Below are 9,602 nucleotides of genomic sequence, written 5' to 3' on the forward strand. Positions count from 1 at the left end.
GCAGGTTTACTCTCCCCCTTGCTCTGTGCTCCTTTTCCTCCTAGGATCTGCTTTAGAACGTCCCCTTTCCCTTCCCCTGGCCAGTACAGTGGGCTTGCACTCAGGACTTCAGGGCAGGTGCTCATCAACTTAACCACACCCAGTCTTCTGAGCTGGTGTATTTTGTGTGTAGTGTTTGCGTGCCTTCACTCAGATTGACCTTGGGACATACTTCCATCATCCACAATTGGGATTATAGGTATTCTGGGATCTCTCGGTGCAAAGAAATTGACACACATAGGTGGTCTGTAAGATAAAATCAGTCTGCTTTGAAGCACCAAAAATATTTGGTAATGACTCTAAAAGGAATTTCTTTACAAATATTAGTTTAACTGCCTAAACAATAGTGAACATTCACATCATTTTATCTGCTCCCCAGAGTGCTCAGTTCCTGGGTTGGAAATGAGGCTGTTGGACATTGTCCTTTTGATTTCTGCTGGAAACGGACACTGGTACCTTTTATTTTCCAGCCCCTGATGTCGTGGTGGAGATGAAACCCAAGGCAAGCTCTCTACCACTTGGGCCATATGTCCAGTCTGTTTGCTTCTTGTTTGTTTTCCAGATCAGATCTCATTCTTTTGTCAGGGCCAACCTCAGACTGTGCTCCTCTGATTTCTCAGTGTTCACATCACACGTATGGATCACCATACCTAGGACAATTTATTTTCCTTCATTATTATTTTTAATTTCTGTTTATTCCATTTACAAACTCTCTGAGGTTGTAAAGTATGAAGTCTTTTACCCTGAAGATTATACCGTGCTTCCTGACCTTATCAAAGTCTAGCACTAATGATACCCTATGAACAATGCAAATTTTAACTCCTTCCCCTTACAAATTGTAGACCAATTTTGTCATGTGCTTTCGTTCTATCTACACTTTTTATACAATAAGATGTTGTTGCTGTCCTGTGCCATGCATACTCACTTCACTTTGCCTAGGTATTTATTGTTCTTGTTGCTCTTTATTTCTTCCTGTGTTTCTATCCCTTCAGCTGCTTTCTCCTTTTTGACTGAAAAATCCCACATACTATTTTTTTTACTTTTCATTAAGATGCCTATAAGCATACATTATCTATACGGGGGGGGGGGGCGGAATCACTGTGACATTTCCATTAATACATACAATATAGCCATCAACCTCACTCCTCCATTACTCTCCCTTAACTCCCTCTCACTTCTTAAACCAATTTCAATTAGTTTCATTGTTCATCTTCATGCCTGCATACAAAGCACTTGGCCCACCTTCCTTCTCACCCACTCTCTCCATTTCCACTCCCCTCTCCCACCCACATCCCCACTCCCATTTACTATTTTTTAGTATGCTCCTGCTAATGTCAAGCTCTGTTTGAAGATGTCTTACGCTTGGAAGATATTTTCTTTGCATAGGAAATCCTAGTTCCGAGCTATTTTTCTTTTGCCTTTACAAGAAAATACATATTGTTCTAATGCCTTTCACTTGTTTTGTTCCTTTTGAAAAGCAGCTGCAAGCGAAGGGGGGTGTCTAGAGCCCAGCAAAAGTCACCTGTGAACCCTTCTGCTGTGGGTAGGAACCATGAGCTCGATGGAACAGCGAGCATAAGCATTCCAGCATTTAAGTTAACCCTGAGTCATTTTCCTACATTGGCATGACAACTGAGGACTGATCGAAACCGTGGGGTTCTAGTGCTCCCTGGTGGCTGGTGGGAAAAACTCAGATCCCATCTGCAGGAGACTTCCTACATGTAATAAACACAAGGTTGACACTCAAGGAAGGTAAACATTCAAGGAAATATTTGGCAATGTAGTAACAAGTCCACAGACAGCCAGATATTGGAAATATCATACTTAGATCGCAAAATAAATATGAATTATTTGTTTCTGGAGATAAAGGACAAGACTGAATATTTGGACAAAGATCTGAAAACAATTTGAAAAAAAAAAAAGAAAAAAGTAGAACCATAGCCTATGCCTGTGAAAAGCTACCATGACAACAGCCATTGACTGGGGACTTAAACAACAGACATGTATTTCTTTCGCCCTGTTCTAAAGGCTGAGAAGTGCGAGACCAAGATGCTGGCTGACCCACTGCCCGAAGAGGACCTTCTCTGTGGTTCGCAGATGGCCACCTTTGGTCTGTGTCCCACATGGCACAGAGAAAGGGGGATCCTGGGTCTCCCTCATTCTAGAATGACACTAATCCTAGCACAGGGGCTCCATCCAGCCCACGTGCCTCCCAGTGAGGATGGAGCTTTGAGCACGCATCCAGTTGCTTTGCTCCGGCAGCTGTGATGGTCCCAGGTCTACCGGGAGCCACCTGACTCGGTGGACCTTAGGTCCTGGCAGGATGCCACATGTTCACAGCCCAGGCTTCCCTGCGGCCACAGGCCACGACAAGCCTGAGGGCTCACGCTGTTCTCAGCTGGGTAGGGAAATAAATACTTTGAGGGCTGAACCTCCAACAAATGGGACTCGGACAGTGACTGGGAAACTGCTCCCTGTGCCTCCTCCTAAAGGGAGCATGCTGACAGCCGCTGTCCCCCCCATCCCTGGAGAATAATCAGCCACACAGGTCTGTCCCCATTCCCCTGCCTATCTCCACCGAGTCCTGCCTCACTCTGCTGTCTGTCTCCCCGGCTGATTCCTGGATTCCACTCCACAGTCACACAGGAGGCCACGCTTGGCCTCATACTCAGCTCATTAGGTAGGTTTGTTTTCTAAAGATCTTCAGCAAAAAAAATCACATGTTAGGAGGCTCAAATGGCAGATCCTATAAAAGTGTTCTGGTGCAGAAGATTTTACAAATTAATTCTAGTTTACATTCAAATAAGGATTAACTTTTTTTTGTTCGTTTGTTTGTTTTTGGTTTTGTTTGCCAAACTCCCGGCCCCAGGATAACTTCTTTTAGTCAAAGTAGTCCAAGCCATAGAAAAAGTTAGAAATTCTTTCCATTCAATTTGTAAGGCTAACATATCCTAATACCAATTTTTTATTTATTCCAAAGAAGAATGAATAATTTTTATTTATTAAAATAGTTGAAAATATGCATTATATTACATCAAATACACATTAAAATCATGCACCATGGTCAAGTGTTTTTCACTACAGGAAAGCAATGATGCAATACTATCAAAGCAATAATGCCTTATGTATCAAGGCCATATAGTATGAAGCTAATTGAATGGATCTCTAGGATATTGAAACAAAAGCCATATAATGAATGATTATTGTCCTTAAGGTGCTATGTTATCTCTCATCTCTTTTGCTGTTCCTTTGTTATCTCATATTGTCACAATATCTCACTTTGTTATCTGATATATTGGATACATTTGTATTTGGTTACTTGAAATTAGACAGGGAAGGGGGGAAAACCAAGAGGGGGGTGAGAGGCAGGGTAATGGGGACCAAGACATGTGGAAGGGTATCAATGTGTGTGAATTAATGCACCTTCTATCTGGCAAATATCATGTAACCCTTTTATTAAATACAATAAAAAATATTAAAAAAACAAAGCAATAATGCATATAATTCATTAAAATGAAAAATTAGAGCATTAAAAACTGAATTGGAATAAAGAACAACTTCCTAAATTTAAAAATATGTTTATCAAAGGCCAACAACAACAATCACCAGATTGAAGAGCAAGATGCTAAAGCCAATATCAAGTGCAGATACAATCCCATGTACTTGGGGAGGCAGAGATGGGGGGGGTCATGGTTCAAGGCTATCCCTTGGCAAAATTTAGTGAGATATGGTTAGAGGAATGGTTCAGTAGTACAGCACCAGCCTAGCAAGGGCAAGACCCTGAGTTAAAACCCAATACTGGAGAAAAAAGTTAGTGAGACCCTCATCTCAATACAGAAACAAGATGATGGTGCATGCTCTCATTCCAGCTACCCAAGAATCGAGAGGACTGAGGTCCCAAGCCAGCCCCAGGACAGGAACCTGCCATGTCCAAAAAGTAACAAAAGCAAAAAAAGGGCTGAGGACATAATTCAAGTAGTAGAGTATTTGCCAAGAAAATGAGAGGACCTGAGTTCAAAACTCAGTGCCACCAAAATGATGATGACAAAAAAAAGGAGGAGGAAGAAGAGAAAGGAGAGGAGGAAGAGGAGGAAGAGGAAGAGGAGGAGGAAAAGAGGAAAGGAAAGGAATGAGCGAACGAACCAACTTTATAGGATGTGTGACCCACTACTAAGAGAAGAAGTATTTAAGTCCCAGGGATTCAAAAAGAGGAGAAAGATCCCAGGGTCAGAATATTTATTTAAAGAAATAATCCAGGTAGTATGTCCTGTAATTCCAGCCTACTCCAGAAGCAAAAGCAAGAAGATGTCAAGTTCCAGGCCAGCCTAGGCTATATAGACAGACCCTGTCTTAAATAATTAATTGTAAAGAAATAGCAAAAAATACTTTCCAAACCTGAAGAAATATAAATATCTACATATAGAAGGTTAAAGGTACTCCATAAGATTCACTCCAAACAAGATTGTTAATTTTATGTATTCATTCACTTTTTATTTATATTATATAAATATATATACATATATATGCACATATATGAATAATACTCAAGCCAGCCTGTAGGTACATGCCTATAACCCCATCACTCAGGAGGAAGAGAAAAGAGAATTCTAAGTCTGAAGCCAGCCTGGGATATATACCAAAACCTTGTCTCAAAAAGAAAAAAGCGGGGGGGGGGGGGGCAGGAGTTTGGCCTAGTGGTTAAAGTGCTTGCCTAGCATGCAAGAAGACCCGGGTTCAACTCCTCGGTACCACATACATAGAAAAAAGCCGGAAGTGGTGCTGAGGCTCAAGCGGTAGAGCTCTAGCCTTGAGAAAGTCCAAGGACAGTGCTCAGGCCCTGAGCTCAAGCCCAGGACTGGAAAAAAAAAGAACTGGTGTTGAAGTTGTCAGCCATCAAGTGCACATGTAGCACTTTCAGGACAGTAATGTTAGCCCAGAGAAATGATAACACATTCGCCAAGACTGACGTCTTACCTACTATATCCCCTGCTGCCAAAGATATCAAAGCAAAAACGGATTATAAGAAGAATTTCAGAAAATTCACAAGTATGTAGTAATTAAGCAGTCAGTACTTCTTTACAATCAATATGCCAAAGAAGAAATTTAAAGGAAAAATTGTAAAGATCTTGAGACAAAAAGCAGGAAACAACTGGGCATGGTGGCTCACACCTGTAAGCCTAGCTACTCAGGATCACATTTCAAAGCCAGCCCAGGCACTAAAGAACTAAAGAACGTGAGTGAGACTCTTATCACCAATTAATCACTAGAAAATAGTGAGCTGCGACTCAAGGGGTAGGGTAGTAGCCTTGAGCTAAAAAGCTCAGGGACAACCCTCAGGCCCAGAGTTCAAGCCCTATGACCCCTCCCCAAAAAAGGAAACATACCAAGTTATGAGATATTTCAAAGGCAGTCCTAAGAGAGACATTTACAACTATAAATGTCTGTATCAAACAGAGAGCAATGCCAAATAAGCAAGATAACATTACATCTTACAGGACAGAAAATAAATAGCTACATCCTACAAGAGGAGAAGGGAACAATTGAGAAAATGAATGAAATAGAGATGAGAAAAATTAGAGCTGAAATAAATGAAATGGATTAGAAAAATGATAGAAAAAAATCGATGAAAGTGAGTTAGTGTTTTTCAAAGATAAACAAGTTTGACAGGACTTTTGCTAAACTAAAAAAAAAAGTTTCAAATAACATAAATGGAAAAGGAGACATTACCACCATGTGTCACATCAATACGAAGGTCACAGATACCATGAGGACAATAACATGCTAACAAACGAGGCCAGCTAGGGGAAATTCCTAGGCATTCTCCATTCTGGAGAAATGGGACATCTGAACAAACCAGTAACAAATGACGTGACTGAATCAGCAAGAATCTGATATTACACTGCTAATTTCTATCAAATATTTAGAGAAAAATAATACAAATCCTGCTCAAACTCTCCCAAAAATTTAGAAAAGAGGGACTACTTCCAAACTCCTTTACCAGGCCAGCATTATTCTGATACCAAAAACAGAATAGAAAACTACAGACCAGTATCTCTGAAGAGCACAGATTTTTTTTTTTTAATCTTCAACAAAATACAAGCAAACTGTATTGGACAGTAAAACAAAGGATACCGTCCCATAACCAGAGCAGAGTGTGTCCATGCAAGTCCAGGATGGTGCAGCACACCGCCCCTGCGACCCTCATGGTCATCTCCACGGCTGGCAGGAAGCCTCTGGCCCCATTCAGCGCTGGCCTCATAATAACCACTCTCGGCAGGGCAGGGTCAGAAGAAATGGACTCAACACACCATATGCCATTTACCATGGACTCGTTTTTCCCTAATGTCTGGAAAAAGACAAGGCTGTGCCATCCGACACCTCTATTCAGAGCTGTGCAGTCTTCCAGCATGCAAAAGGAAGAGGAGGTGTCAGTTGCTCTTAAAAGCCTATGGATGGGGGCTGGGAGTTTGGCCTAGTGGTAGAGTGCTGGCCTAGCATGCACAAAAACCCAGGTTCAATTCCTGGGTACCACATACATAGAAAAAAGCCGGAAGTGGTGCTGAGGCTCAAGTGGTAGAGCTCTAGCCTTGAGAAAGTCCAAGGACAGTGCTCAGGCCCTGAGCTCAAGCCCAGGACTGGCAAAAAAAAAAAAAAGCGTATGGATATGCTGCTGGCGGGTAGATAAAGATGCAAGCCAGCCAACCTCTAACCCAGTTGGCTTCCAAAGGAAGAAGGCTCTCCAGTGGAATCTAAAGTAACAGTGAAGTAAATTCCATCGTCCAGAGAATTAGAGCTGAAGTGTGACTTCACAGTCCCCAGAGATCTCCTCTGCTTCATTCAGGGCTCAGCCTACATTGCTGTGGAGCTCTGAAACCTGGGATAGAGATGACTGGTCTGTCTGACTGTACATGATCCACACAGATACCCAGAGGCCCCTGTGTCCCCTGGGCCTGCTGAATGGTACACAGCCCCGTGAGAGAGGGCAGAGCTCCTTGGGCCACTGTACAGACCCTGCTGAGTCCTGTCTTTAGGAAATGCTTTTGCAAGACTCAGAGCCCCCTCCCCTCAAAGCTCTCAAGACAATAAGGAGAACATAATTTCAGCACAGCCAGGCTAGATTTGTTTGTGGAAGACAAGTTCTAGAAAAAAGCAAAATAAGCATGGATAGGGGTGGCCACCAAGGCTTAGAGTGCCAGGACCCCAATATCCAGAGCCTCAAAAATACCTCTCCACATTTTGCAACTTCCAGAGTGGGAAATCAAACAGTTCAGCAAGGTTTGGGAAAGCAAAGTGGAATTCTATCAGCCTCATAGTGGGAACAAAGAGCTCCCTGGAGAGGCTAGGGGACAGGTATGAGAGAGCCATATCCCCCCAACCCAGCATGCAGTGACACAAACTTTTCTCTAGGCATTTAGCATGCTAAATACAAGACAAAGATGCTTTCAAACAAGGGCAATGGCAATGGTAAACATCACCTGCATGAAAGCAAACAGCTGCAGGACTTCTTCAGGTAGAAGGAACCAGCCAGAGAAACTGGAGATGCCAGCAGGAATGGGGCAAGGAGGCCCACGACTAAACCTAAATGTGCCAAGAAAAGAGGTGTGAAATTCATTACAATGAAGCAAAGATAGAGTTAACATATTTTCACCACTCACGGTGAAATGAAAGATGACAAGTAAAAACAATATTCTGTTCTCTTTATGTAACTGATACAAAAGCAAAGTAGCAATAACTTTTCAAGTTGAAAGAAAGCCAGGAAAAAAGAACACCCAAGAGGTGAGAAAAAATACAAACTAAATAAAAGTACATTTGAATATGATATAAACCTAACTGTGTAAGTACTTGCAAGAAAAACACTACCACTGCCAGGCAGGATAAAAAAGAATTCAAATGGGTGTCATTTAGAAGAGTCATGAGATTACAGAGATTGAAAGGAAAGGGGAAGAAAGAACACTTGCCAATGTGAGAGGAAAAGGCAGGTAGAACTACTCTAAATGACACACACTTAAGAAAGTCCTGTCACCAAAATAAAAGGGTCAGTCCACCCTGCGTATAGCAGCCTCCTAAGTTTAGATGCACTAGTAACACTGTACAGTATATTAGCAAGCTGACAAAAAAAAATCAGTAACCTAAAAGACATAAAATACGAGCTCGACTAGTATGACCCATAGGTCATACTGCACTCGAGCTCTGTTAACTCGCCCTGAACAAATGCCCCTCTATGCACTCTAGAAGGAATGAGAGCAGCCCCACACAGCTGTATGGGTGAATCTTACAGCCACCATGACAGCAGCGTCTACAGTTCCTAAAGCATGCTTCACTGATGCAGACAGATAACCTACAGTGTAGGCATCGAGAGACCAGGCTCCCTGCTTTAGAGGAATTAGTAACTACCACTTCCAAGGATTCAGAATCATTATTTTTTTAAGTTTTTGGTGGTACTGGGTCTTGAACTCAGGATCTCTACTTGCTAGACATGTACTCTACCATTGAACTATGTCCCTGGGGCCTTTTGCTTTTGTTATTTCCCAGGTCAGGGCTCTCCTGCTTTTGCCTTAACCAGACTAGATCACAATCTGACTCATACCTCCCACATAGCTGAGAGGACAGACATGAACCACCACACCAAATTTTTTTCCATACAGTTTTTATTGTAATGAATAGAAGGGTTACATTATATTCACCAGATAGGAGGTGAATTACTTCACAAACATGGATACCCTTTCTCATGTCTCATGTCCCCATTTCCCTCCCCCCACCCCCACCCCTCATCTTGTTTTCCCCCTTCCCTATCCTATTTCAAATAACCAAATAAATATATATACAATATATAACAAGGTAAAATACTATATCCATATGAGACAACCAAGGGACAGCAAGAGAGATGAGAGATAACATAGTACATGAAGGACAACAATCACTTATTCTATGGCTTTTGTTTCTATATCCTGGAGGTCCTTTCATTTAGCATCATTCTATATGGCCTTATGTGTCTAGGTTTTGTTCTATTATAAATCTCTGCTAGGAGAGCCCAAGGTTTCTACTGATTATGACAAATGAGGGAAACCATTGAGCCTATGTTCCTTTGAGTCTGGCTTACTTCACTTAATATGATTTTTTCTAAATCTTTCCATTTCCTTACAAATGGGGCGATGTCATTCTCTCTGAGAGCAGCATGGAATTCCATTGTGTGTAAATACCACATCTTGTTGATCCACTCATCAACCGAGGGACATCTGGGTTGGTTCCATATCTTTGCTGTCACACTAAATTTTTTGTCATTGAAATGAAGGTCTCAAAACCTTTTTGAAGCACTAAACAGTGGTGGCAAAACAGAGTTCCTGGCCCTTTTGACCCTCACCCCAGAAGTGAGGACGCAAAGTGTCAAATCAGAAAATTATAGCCCAGTGCTGGTATCACCTCTCGTTGGTTTCTTTGGTTTCTGGCCAGCATGCCACAGATCCTCCACCCACTGGCCAGACATCACTTCCATTTCAGAAGTCCAGGCTCCTTCATATCTTCAGGCTCCAGCCCTTAGGCTCCTATGGGACAATCTTCAAGAG

At 42.1% G+C, this 9,602-nt stretch overlaps 1 long non-coding RNA gene across 1 annotated transcript; it reads right to left on the reverse strand.

Moving 5' to 3' along the window:
* Nucleotides 1-307: 307 nt before the first annotated feature.
* LOC150054925 (uncharacterized) lies at nucleotides 308-7,578 on the reverse strand. Its single transcript, XR_016537613.1, has 2 exons — nucleotides 7,515-7,578; nucleotides 308-689 (listed from the first exon to the last, which is right to left on the reverse strand). It is a non-coding gene; the product is annotated as an uncharacterized LOC150054925 (long non-coding RNA).
* Nucleotides 7,579-9,602: the final 2,024 nt, after the last annotated feature.

Source organism: Megascapheus bottae, chromosome 14 (genome assembly GCF_031878675.1).
Source record: "Megascapheus bottae isolate mThoBot1 chromosome 14, mThoBot2.hap1, whole genome shotgun sequence".
NCBI lineage: Eukaryota > Metazoa > Chordata > Mammalia > Rodentia > Geomyidae > Megascapheus > Megascapheus bottae.